A 12,500-nucleotide genomic window follows, 5' to 3' on the forward strand; every position below is an offset into this window, starting at 1 on the left:
ACATACATCTATATCTAATATATTAATACACACACGCACACAGAGACACACACACACACACACACACACATATATATATATATATATATATATATATATATATATATATATATATATATAATGCCATAATCACCGGCATTGCCAGATTTATGACTACTTGGTCTCTTCCCGTCCTTCGGGTAGGGGGAGAAGGAGCAGTCATACCCTGGTGAGTGGGGGTATCCCGAGGTACACTCGGAAACCACAATCTCGCGCACATATTGCTAAAACTGCTGGCTTGTAGTTATGAAAGGGGGGGGGGGAATGAGAAGGGTTGAATCAGTGTGTGTGCATTTTTATCTAAATATTTAACCATCCTTTCTGATGCCTCGGGTAAACCACTTAGTGAATAAATTTCAATAAATAAAAATAAGGTTTTAATCAGATTGAATACACTTTGTGCCCAAAGTAAACTTCATAACTTGAGCTATATATGGCACACGATAGAATTGCTAAAGATAATGCAAAGTATACATTTTGGGCTTTCTAGAAATATTTTGTGCCCCAATAGGTGGGTTACACTGTACATGGTGTGGGGCATACCAGACAACGATTTTTATGGTATCTGTAGATGTATCACTTGGAATGCATAAAATACCTATATAAAGTTCTTAAGCTGATTATTAGATAAATAAGTGTATTTCAAAATATGATAACAAAAACAAATTTTCACAGTTATTGGCAGCCTTAAAGTCTACAAAATCAGTTTTACAGAAAGATATACAGGAAGTCAAAGAGGTTTTGACTGCAAACATGAATGCTCAGTTTCATAATTTAAATTATCTAATTGCTAAAAATTCTGAAGCTATTGAAAATATTACTATTGTTCAGGAAAAGACAGATGAGAATTCACAAACTTAGAAAAGCAGGTGGAGGATAACAAAGCAGAAATGGTAGATATGTTGAACAGCAAAATAGCTCCACTACCTGACAGAATAAGTACTCTTGAGAAAAGTGTACGAAGTGAAAGAGCGGAAAGGATTTAGGATATTAAATATTAGTAGACATAAAGAGCGGATCATTTTCATTGGGATTAAAGGTAATTTAACTGCAAAACAGTATGCAGTTAAATTTACCAAAGATAATGATATTGTGAACATTGATGATAAAAGTATTGCATACGGTCTAAATGGTCAAGTACAAAGACGATATAACTAATAATTTTCCATTTGTGGCTTTCAAAAGGGGAGAAGATAAAGCTAAATTCCTGAGTAAAGATATAGGTGAGAAACTGAAGAATTTAAGCGAAGGTCATAAATATCATGTACTAATAGTTAACCAAGATTATTAAAGTACTGAAAGAAAGATTTTTAATGAACAAAATGCCAAGTGTCATAAAAAAAAAAATAATAATGTCGGCGGGGGAGAAGCTGGAGTATGTGTGCATTGTGAGAGACCTCCAATCCAAGAAAGTAATACAAAAAGACCCACCTGCGAATCAAAAGTAGATAGTAAGGTTATCAATAAGGGGTGTAGTCAAGTGAATGATTTTAAGATATGCTATACAAGTATTGATATAATTAATAATAAGGATATTTTGTTTAGTCATTATGATAAGTAAAAACCACATATAATGGTAACAGAAACAAAATTGACTGCAATTGATATTTCTTCTGATGTATTTCGAATGCCAAACTATAAATTATACAGAAGAGACAGTTTCAGTAAACAAGGGAGGTGGTGTAGAAACTTTGGTATCAAACAAACCTTTTTCAGAAAATAACAAGTAGTGATACTAAAGGTACAGAATCAGTTGCTTGTTCTATAAATAATGGTAATAGGAAACTGTTAGCAGCCTGCATGTATAGGCCACCCGGTTCTCCTCAAGAAAATAATGATAATGTAAACGTTGTTATGAATGAGTTGTGTAAATCCAAAGCTGACCAGTTTTTGATATGTGGCGAATTCGATTATCCAAAGATTGATTGGATAAGTCATACAGTTGACGACACCTCTTCAGATAATGATAGCCTAGAGTTTAAGTTTTATGATGCATGTCAAGACTGCTTCCTCCATCAGCACATGGATGAATTTACAGGGCAACGAGAAGATGTGCCTTCTATTTTGGACCTGGTTTTCTCAACGAATTAATTTGAAATTGATCAGATAAAATACGATGCTCCTATTGGTAAATCGTTTTCGATTTCATTCTTGGGGGTTTTGTCCAATTAGATGAGTTTACTTTCCCTAAAATAAGATATTTTAAAGAAGACTTCCAAGCAACAAATAACGTTTTTTTCGACATTCAATTGGCATGATACCATAGTTATAGAAGTTGCAACTAAATGGGACGTGTTGTTAAATATGTACATTGAAGTAGTGGAAAAGTATGTCCCAACTAGGTATGTAACCGAAAGCAGTTCAAGGAACCAAAAATGGATGAATGCTCAGGCAGCGGGTGCCAGGCTAGATAAGATTAAAAAATGGGACGGATATAAAATGAATAGGAGCGATGAGAACCTGAGAGCTTACAGGGAATCAAGAAATGCCTTAGTCAAACTTAACTGGTTAAATAAAATGAATTTCGAGATGGGATTGTCAGAGGACAGAAAATGGAGATGTCCATGCCTTTTATGCCTACAAGAGAAGTCAAACTATTGTTAAAGAAGAAATGACGAGAGTTACTAAAGAAGATGTAATACTCAACTTTCAGTCTGAACAACAGAGGGATGAGGCTGCTATGAAGGTCAACAATCTGGAAAATTTGTCTGTATCGAAATAAAAAAAGTTGCTCCCTAAAATTATGATTTGTAATGTTAGTGCTGAAGAAAATAAGGACAACCTTGTGCAGACAATTATTCAGAGAAATGATTACCTGCAGTCGATCGAAAACATCACAGGCAAGATAAATTTGATTTTTGACAAGAATGCTGCCAGTGCAACCAAGCACTATATATTAAAGTGTCATCCTGAATTGAGAGCATTAATTCATAACAAGGGAGATGAAATTAAATTGGAATGGGGTGTGTATAAGGTGAGAGATAGATACTTTGCCACAATGTGTTACCATTGCTTAACTTATGGACATGTTCATGCAAGATGTCCTGACAAGGAGAAGGATCCTTGCTGTAGGAAATGTGCTGGAGATCACTCTTTCGGAGACTGCTCTTCGGATGTGAAAAAGTGCATAAATTGTGTTAAAGCTGGTAAAGTAGATGTGAACCATTCTGCCAATGAGATGTGTTGTCCGGTTTTACAGATTGAAATTGCCAAAATAAGAAATAAAACCGATCATGGCTACTAACTCTAATCGTTGTTTAAACTGTGCTTTGGTGAATATTCAATCGGTGGGAAACAAAACATATGAGATACGGGATTATATAAATGACAATGAGTTAGATGTGTTAGTACTAACAGAGACCTGGTTAAATAATTATGATAGTGCTAAGATCTGGGAAATGACGCCGGACACACATGTGTTCCTCCACGTTCCTAGGAACAATAGAAGGGGGGTGGGGTTGGGATTTTTATCTCAAACGCTCTCTCCAAAATAAAGAAAGAAAAAGTGCCCATAACTGATAATTTTGAACTTATGCAGGTCAGTTGCGTGTACGGTGGAAGAAAACTAGTATTCATTGTAGTATACAGAAGCCCTAATTCAAGTGAGATCCTTTATCTTGATGAATTTAGATTATACCTTGAAAGTTTGAACGTAGTCGGACATGAAGTGTTTGTGTGCGGGGATTTCAATTTCTGGGTTGATAATCCAGAAAATCAACATGCGAATGATTTCATTGAAACAATGAATATACTTGGTTATCAAAATAGAGTCAATAAGATTACATCAATTACCGGTCACATGCTAGACTTAATTTTCAGTGAAAGTGACAATGATCTGGTTCATGGTGTTGATGTGGACGATTTATGTGTTTTGTCTCCTGTACATATGATCATTAAGTTTAAGTTGGAAATTAGGATATTTTCCAAACAAAGAAAGAAGATTCTTTATAGAAACAAGAGAAACCTAAATAAGGATGAATTACTCCAGAAGATTATAGATGAAATTGGTCAAAAGACATCTGATCTATGTGAACATGGCTTTGAGAATAAAAGAAGCTGTCTTGTCTGTTATGTCTCTCTGTTCAAAAGTTCTGCAGGACAATTGTATGACAGTGAGTGTCCCCTCGTTGAGAGGGAAATAGTGGTAAAGGACAATGCACCCTGGTATGATTATGAGGTCTCGGTGGCAAAAAGAGTTAAAAGAAGAAAAGAGAGACGATGGAGGGCTGCGAGAAATGAGGCTTCTAAAATTGAGTATTGTACCGCACGTAATGCACTGAATAGTTTAATCAGGAAAAAGAAAAGGGAGTATTATAAAAGAAAAATTGATGAACTTGGTTTAGATATAGAAAAGCTGTATTCTGTTATTAATAATTTGACTGGTAACAAAAAGAAAATAACTCTCCCTGAGGGTTTCTCTGATGGGGAACTTGCAGCCAAGTTCTCAGATTTCTTTGAAAATAAAATTGTTGATTTGATTAGTGGCTTTGGGGAGGTAGCTCGGTTTAACCTACATCAGGTGGCCACCAGTGAAAACGAGTTCAATCGTTTTGTAACAGTAGACTTCATTAAGATCAAGTCAATTGTCAGTAAAGTAAAGAGTACTTATTGTGATAATGATCCATTTCCGATTTCTGATGTCACTGGAGGTGAATATTTTGATGATCTCCTGCGGGTGTATTTAGAAATTGTTAACCTTAGCATTCGAGCTGGAATGTTTCCGGAGAGTGAGAAATATGCAATTCTCAAACCAGTATTGAAGGGCTCTTTAGATCCCCAAAGTTTGAGTTCATATAGACCTATATCTAACTTGTCTTTTCTTTCGAAAATAATTGAAAATGTAATTTTGGACCAGTTGATGGACTATCTTGAAGTAGCCCATGTCTTTCCTGATAATCAATCGGCATATAGGAAATTTTACTCTACGGAGACTGCATTATGTTCGATAGTAAACGATCTGCTGGTTATGATGGATGAGGGAATGTGTGGCATTCTAGTATTGCTTGATCTGAGTGCAGCGTTTGACACCGTCGTACATGGATTACTACTAAACGACCTCAAAGCAATTGGTATTAAGGGCGAGGCGCTGAATTACTTGGAGACTTTCTTAATAAACAGAACTTTTTGTGTTCAGATTGGCAGGTCCTTCTCCAGGACAAAAGTACTGGCCAGGGGGGTCCCACAGGGAAGTGTCCTGGGCCCTATCCTGTTTTGTATTTACACTATTGAATTGATGCATTTGCTGAGGAATCATGGGGTGAACTTTCAATTGTTTGCTGACGACACCCAAATCTACCTGTCATTGAGTAATGTAGAGGACACAGAAAGGAAAATAAATGAAGTCATGACTGATGTTAAAAGATGGATGAATTCCAAACAGTTGAAGTTAAACGATAGTAAAACGGAGTGTCTGCTTATTGGGAAAAAGCATGATTTGAGAAGACTTGATATTGTGAAACTTAGAGTGCTTGAAAATGATTTTGATGTGATAAATCCCATCAAAAACTTAGGTATTGTTTTCGATTGCGGTCTGTCATTTAATGAGCATATAAATAGAGTAACCAGAATTGCAAGTTATCACCTGAGAAATATTGCCTTTTTAAAGAAATACCTTGACACAAAAACTTTAACATTGCTGATACACAATTACGTAATCAGCAGGCTAGACTATTGCAATGTGTTGTACCATGGTTTACCAAACTACAATTTGAGGAAGATACAAAATGTGTTTAATAGAGCTGCTAGACTAATAAAAGGCCTGTCCCCCCGTGAGAGGATCACGCCAACGCTTATCGAGCTCCACTGGTTGCCTATAAAAGCGAGGATTATTTTCAAGATTTGTGTCCTAACGTACCAAGCACTTAAATTTGAGAAACCTTCGTATATGAGAAATATGTTGAAGAGTTTTCGCCCTGATACTGTAGTTAGCTTGAGACACAGTGACGATCCATATCGTCTCGAGGAACTGAGAAGCAGGACCAATGTTGGTACTAGAGCCTTTGAAAGAAGCGCTCCTAGAATTTTTAATAAGCTCCCCTTAGAGGTGAAGCAGAGCTTGAACTGCGATGTTTTCAAGAGAAAACTGAAGACGCACATCTTTGTTGATTGTTACCAATCGGGTGAGATGGACCCCTTCTACAAGGTCTAAATTGATGTCTTCGTCGTGCCCTCTGTAGCTACCGACTTCGGCAGAAAGAGGGCCAAGAGTGTCATCCAAAAGTAAAGTAAAGTAAGATGGTACCCTGTCATCTAATCTGAAGGATACGGTAGATAGTTTAAATAGATCGTTTTGTTCGGTCTTTGTAAAAGAAAATATAGGCACAATACCTTTGTTTGATATGAGATGTGAAACAAAATTGAATGATATCGACTTTAATATTCATGACGTATACTAGGTTTTATCTGAACTAGAACCTAACTCGGCCCCAGGACCGGATAGTATTCATCCTAAACTGAACTGTTATTTGAATGCGCTGAGAATCTGGCCAGTCCTCTGTTTTGGCTTTGTTGTGATTCGCTTGACAGTAGTTTTATGCCCGAGATATGGAAAATGGCGCATATAACACCTATATACAAAAAAGGAAAGAAGAGTCTCCAATTTAATTACAAACCTGTAAGTTTGACATCAGTACTGTGTAAAGTGTTTGATAGAATTTTAAGAGATAAGATCGGAGACCATTTAACTTAAAAGAAATACACAATTTGATTGATCAGGGCAAACCAGTTGACACCATTTACTTGGATTGCAAGAGAGCCTTCGATACGGTGCCACATAGAAGATTACTAGTGAATTTGAAGGCTTATGGAATTGATGGCAAGATAATTAAATGGATTGAATGTTTCCTCTCTAAAAGAAAACAGGGTGGTTAGTCAAGGGAGTATTGTCTGATACTTTATCTGTTGAAATTGGAGTGCCACAAGGAAGTGTGTTAGAACCACTGTTATTTCTAATATACATAAATGATTTTCTGGATGATGTCTTCTCGTCAGGCAAGTTATTTGATGATGATGCTAAGATTTTTAGGGAAATAAAGAACATCAAAGATAGAAACTTACTACAAGAAGATCTGCTGAAACTTCAGGAGTGGAGTAGGAAGTGGTTGCTGGAGTTTAATGAATCAAAATGTAAAGTAATGCACATTAGGAAGAACAATCCAAAATTTGGTTATTCTATGGATAGATCCCAATTAAAAGAAACCTTATTGGAGAAAGACCTAGGTGTTTTCATTACCGCGACTTTGAAACCAACCTGTCATGTTGGTTGTGACGAGCCAAGAGTAGGTTGTGAGTCAAAGGCGAGATGAAAGCAACGGATTAACTTTATTACAGACATGTAGAGTATATATACACACTAGGTCCTGGTAAGAAGGTCACAAAATACAAATATGCTATTTCTTGTCAAACCGGCAACCGGTTCTATTAACAGTTAACAATGAAGTAAGCAGACGGGTTAATACAAGTTGCTGTCAGTGCGAGGGGAGAGCGAAGATACAAAAGATAATATATACAAAAAAGAGAAATGTTGTTACTATGTATGATCGTGTGACACATGAGTGGTACATGGCTCCCCCCCTAAAAATGACATACTGTATATGTTAAATGGGGCGCCCTGATCTAGAGAGGCGAACTGTAGGTGGGTTATCTGGCAAGAGATAAGCAGGTTTTAGACAATCAATGGACACCCAGTCTTCTTTGTCACGAATATTTAGTAGGAATGCTTTCGGATTGTGTCAGATCACAAGGAAAGGGCCCGTGTAAGGGGGCGCTAGCGGTGGATTGCTAGTGTCGATGCGTAGGAAGATGTGCGTTGCAGAGTGCAAGTCTGTCTGTATGTGATTCTTCGCTGGGGCCTTGTAAGTCTGGCTGCATGGAGTAAATTTTTCCACGACGTGACATATGCGCCGGAGATCGTCGGAGGAGGTTGCACAGGGAAAGAATTCGGCAGGGACGATCAGCGGGTCGTCATACACCATTTCAGCTGCCGAGACGTCCAAGGCATCTTTAGGAGTGGTGCTTAGTCCCAGGAGGACCCAGGGAAGCTGAGTAAACCAGTTGGAGTCCTTGCAGCGCGACATCGAAGCTGCTTTGACGGTGCGATGAAAATGTTCAACTATTCCATTGGCAGCAGGGTTGTAGGCAGTTGTCTGATGTAGGGTGATGCCCAGGAGATTCGCTAATGATGTCTACAATTGAGAGGTGAAAGTGGTACCCCTGTCAGAAGTAATATGCTCAGGGATACCAAATCTTGCAATCCATCCTGAGAGTAAGGCAGATGTACATGAGGCGGACGTTGCAGTTTCCATGGGAATGGCTTCAGACCAACGAGTGGAGTGGTCGATGACGGTAAACAGGTAACGATGCCCTTGTGATGTGGGTTGGGGGCCTACAACGTCGACGTGAATGTGGGAAAAACGACGCTGAGGTTGAGGAAAGGTGCCCACTCCTGAATCCGTGTGTCGATGTACTTTGGAAGTTTGGTAAGAAGTACAGGCGTGGACCCAATCCTTAGCATCCTTAGTAATGCCGTGCCAAATGAACTTCGTCTTCAGCAGCTGTGCAGTAGAACGGCGCGAGGGATGTGAAAGGCGGTGAATGAAATTAAACACCTGTCGGCGCATGGGAGCAGGAATCCACAGTCGCGGTCTACCAGTACTGACGTCACAGAGGAGGGTGGTGTTGGAGTCTTCGAGGGGGATGTCTTCCCAATGGAGGGATGTGCAGGATGTCCTACATGCTTGATACTCTGGATCATGTCATTGGGCTTCAGCCAAGGCGTTGTAATCCAATCCCAGTTGAACGGCGCCCAACATGTTTCTTGACAGGGCATCGGCAACGGGATTCATTTTCCCAGTGACGTATTGAAGGGTGCAATTGTATTCAGCCACGGCGGAGAGATGTCGGCGTTGACGGGCGGACCAGGCATCAGACTGTCGAGTGAAGGCGTGCACCAGAGGCATGTGGTCCGTGCGAACGATGAAGGGTGTACCTTCTAAGAAATGGCAAAAGTGACGGACAGCTAAGTGCACCGCCAGCAATTCATGATCGAAGGTAGAATAACCTGATTCTGCCTTGGACAGTTTTCTGCTGAAGAAGGCCAATGGGCAGGGCGAGGTGTTGACCACCTGTTCGTGTACTACACCAATAGTGACGTCGCTGACATCGGTGGAGAAAAGGAGAGGGGCATGTGGGATACGAAAAGTGAGGGCAGCAGCAGTTGATAGGGCATTCTTTGCTTTGCAGAAGGCCACTTCTCGAAGGGGACCCCACTTCAGGTCTTTCGGCTTGCCCTTAAGGGAGGCGTAGAGAGGAGCAAGAGTGGCGGCAATGGCTGGCAGAAAACGGTGATAATAGTTGATCATGTTCAAGAATTCCTGCACTGGTTTGACGGTTGAGGGCGTGGGGAAGTTCTGAACGGCTGCTACCTTCTCAGGAAGGGGATGGACTCCTTCAGGAGTGATGTGGTGCCCTAAGAACAACACTTCGTTGGCACCAAAGGTAGATTTGTCGTACCGGACTACAAGGCCGTTTTGTTGTAGGCGGTCGAGCATGATGCGCAGGTGACGGAGGTGTTCCTCTTTGGAGGAAGAGAACACAAGTATGTCGTCCACGAAACATACACAGAAGGGGAGGTCCCCTAAGATGCCATCCATGAGACGTTGAAAAGTGGCCCAGCATTACGAAGGCCAAAACAGGAGTAACTGAAGGTGTATGTACTGAAGGGAGTGGTGATGGTGGTCTTGGGGATGTCTTCTGGGTTCATAGACACCTGATAATACCCCTTCAAGAGGTCGAGCGTGGAGAAAACCTTCCCTTTGTGCAGGTAGGAGGTCACGTTGGCGATGTTTGGGAGGGGGTAGGGATCCGGTTCTGTTTGCATGTTCAGGCGCCTGTAATCCCCACACGGACGGAGGGAGCCGTCTTTCTTCAGGACGATGTGTAAGGGTGACGACCATGGGCTGGAGGCCTTTTGGCAAAGGCCCATTTCTTCCATCTCGGCAAACGTCTGTTTGGCGGCTGCCAATCGATCCGGTGTCAGACGTCTGAATTTGACAAAGACTGGGGGTCCCATCATCTTGATATGGTGATAAATACCGTGTTTGGCAGGAGCCGTGGGCGTTTGGCGAAGTTCTGGACGGAAAACGTCTGGGTACGACATGAAGAGGTGGGTGTAGGCATCCGTGGGTGCGCTGATGTGGAGAGCGAGGTTGAAGGGGGCGGGATGAAAAGGTGTCGACAAGTACGAGTCTGCGTTGCCCAATCGTCGGTGGGCAACATCGACCAGAAGGTGAAAATGGGAGAGTAAATCCGCATTGAGGATTAACAATGTGACGTCAGTAACGAGAAACTTCCAATTATATTTGCCGTTTCCAAACGATAAAACGATGATGTAAGGTTCTCGTAACTGTAGGTGGGTATCGTAGATACGTTGGAAGCTCCCAGGCGGACGTCGGAAGACTTAGACAGACTACATCGAGTCCTGAAGAGTTCCCTTGACAAAAGAGAACAACAAGCACCCGTGTCTACCAAAAATCGCATGCCCGTTCCTGCATCATTTAAAAAGAGAAGATTAGAAACATGGGAGGCCACCGCCACGAGCAATGGCCTACTTACTCATTTTTTGGCCACTGATAATTCTTGGCACATTCCTTCGCGGCAGCCCCGAATCTGGAGTGGTAGTAGCAAAACTGCGGCCGATGGGCGGCAGTAAGTGGCTGTAGAAGCGGTTGGTTGGGGCGCGAGCGAGTGGTGGGTGATGGGTTGCTTTGTCGCTGCTCAGGCACGTCACGGCGTAGGCGTGTGTGTCCTTCGGCATTCACGTCAGTTTTGGTTGACGTTGAATGGGTGTCCTCTTCATCAGGAGGGGGGGCGTTGATGGAGGTCTTGAAGGATGTGAAGTGGCTGTCCATAAGGGCGTCGGCTTTGGTCATCAAGTTCTTTATGAGTAAACTATCAACATCGGGTATGGCAGCGAGTTCAGGTTCGGGTAAATTGCGTACCCAAAGGGCACGAAGTAGGTTCACCTCATGAGGGGAGCCGTCTGCGGCAGGTTGCAGGCGAGCAATACTGGTCATTTCCCTGGTGACGGCGAGTACTGCTGCAGAAGGTATGTTTTGAGGGCGTCATACGCTATTGGGGTGTCTCCTTGTTCACGAAGCCAGTCTGGTGGTTGAGCGAGTCTCGCCCTTGATGCGGAACTGGACTTCTGCGTGCTGAAACCAAGCAAACGCCTCTCTGCTGGCAAACGACGAAAGTTTGAATGGGGCGGCGCCAACTTCCGTGGAGTCCATCATAGTAACAGTGAGGGGGGAAGTTGACCTCCGGGGTCACCAATGTGACGAGCCAAAAGTAGGTTGTGAGTCAAAGGCGAGATGAATGCAACTGAGTAACTTTATTACAGACATGTTGAGTATATATACACACTAGGTCCCGGTAAGGTCACAAAATAAAAACATGCTATTTCTTGTCAAACAGCAACCGGTTCTGTTAACAGTTAACAATGAAGTAGGCAAACAGGTTAATACATGATGCTGTCAGTGTAAGGGGAGAGCGAAGATACAAAGATATACAAAAAAGAGAAATGTCGTTACTATGTACGATCGTGTGACACACGGGTGGTACATGGTAAAGTTGGTCCCAGACCTCAATCTATATTGGGAAGAATCAAACATACTTTCACATTTCTACCTTCGATAGTTTTATGAATAAAACTATTTTCATAAGGATATACCCTAGTTTGGTTAGGTCATACTTGGAAAATGCTGTCCAGTCTTGGTCCCCACAATTCAGGAAGGATATCAAATTACTGGAAAGAGTGCAAAGAAGAGCCTTTGAAATTGCGGCGAAACTGAGAGGTCTAACATATGAGCAGCAACTTATCGAACTAGGTTTGACAACACTTGAAGAGAGAAGGAAACGAGGCATCCTAATTGAGGTTTATAATATTATGTATGGTCTGGATGATTTGGATCATTCTAAATTTTTCACCTGAGAAAGTGAGAGGAGTGGTACAATTTTAGAGGTCTTCATTTGAAGATACGTAAGCAACGTCCACTTCATGCTCTGAGGGAGAGCTTTTATGACATGCATGTTGTAGATGACTGGAACAATTTATCCCATTGGCAAGGATAATCGTGGAGAATAAGTGAGAGGAGACTTGTCTTCTCAGTGGAGAACACAATTGAAACATTTTTTGAAGACAAAACACAGCGAGAAAAATCATGAGGAAGCCTCTGACAATACACTAAGGTAAAAATCATGAGGAAGCCTCTGCGCTCGTGAAAAGAAGATACCATATCTTATACAAGCAATGATAATAATAGGAGGCATTTCTGGAATGAAGTGGATGTCAGAAGTTCTGTGACTGAAAGTCACTGAGAATCATAAGCAGTGTCTGACTGCATAGAACCAAACAAGTACAGGGAACACCTGAACTTTGTACCTAAACATATTCTCAAGACAGG

At 41.3% G+C, this 12,500-nt stretch overlaps 1 protein-coding gene across 1 annotated transcript in view; it reads left to right on the forward strand.

Annotated features, from left to right (window-relative positions):
* The window catches only part of LOC137632037 (uncharacterized), a 29,928-nt gene that overhangs the window by 1,797 nt on the left and 15,631 nt on the right, over nt 1–12,500 (forward strand). The gene's annotated exons all lie outside the window — the stretch shown is intronic.

The sequence above is a fragment of the Palaemon carinicauda genome, chromosome 40, assembly GCF_036898095.1.
Source record: "Palaemon carinicauda isolate YSFRI2023 chromosome 40, ASM3689809v2, whole genome shotgun sequence".
NCBI lineage: Eukaryota > Metazoa > Arthropoda > Malacostraca > Decapoda > Palaemonidae > Palaemon > Palaemon carinicauda.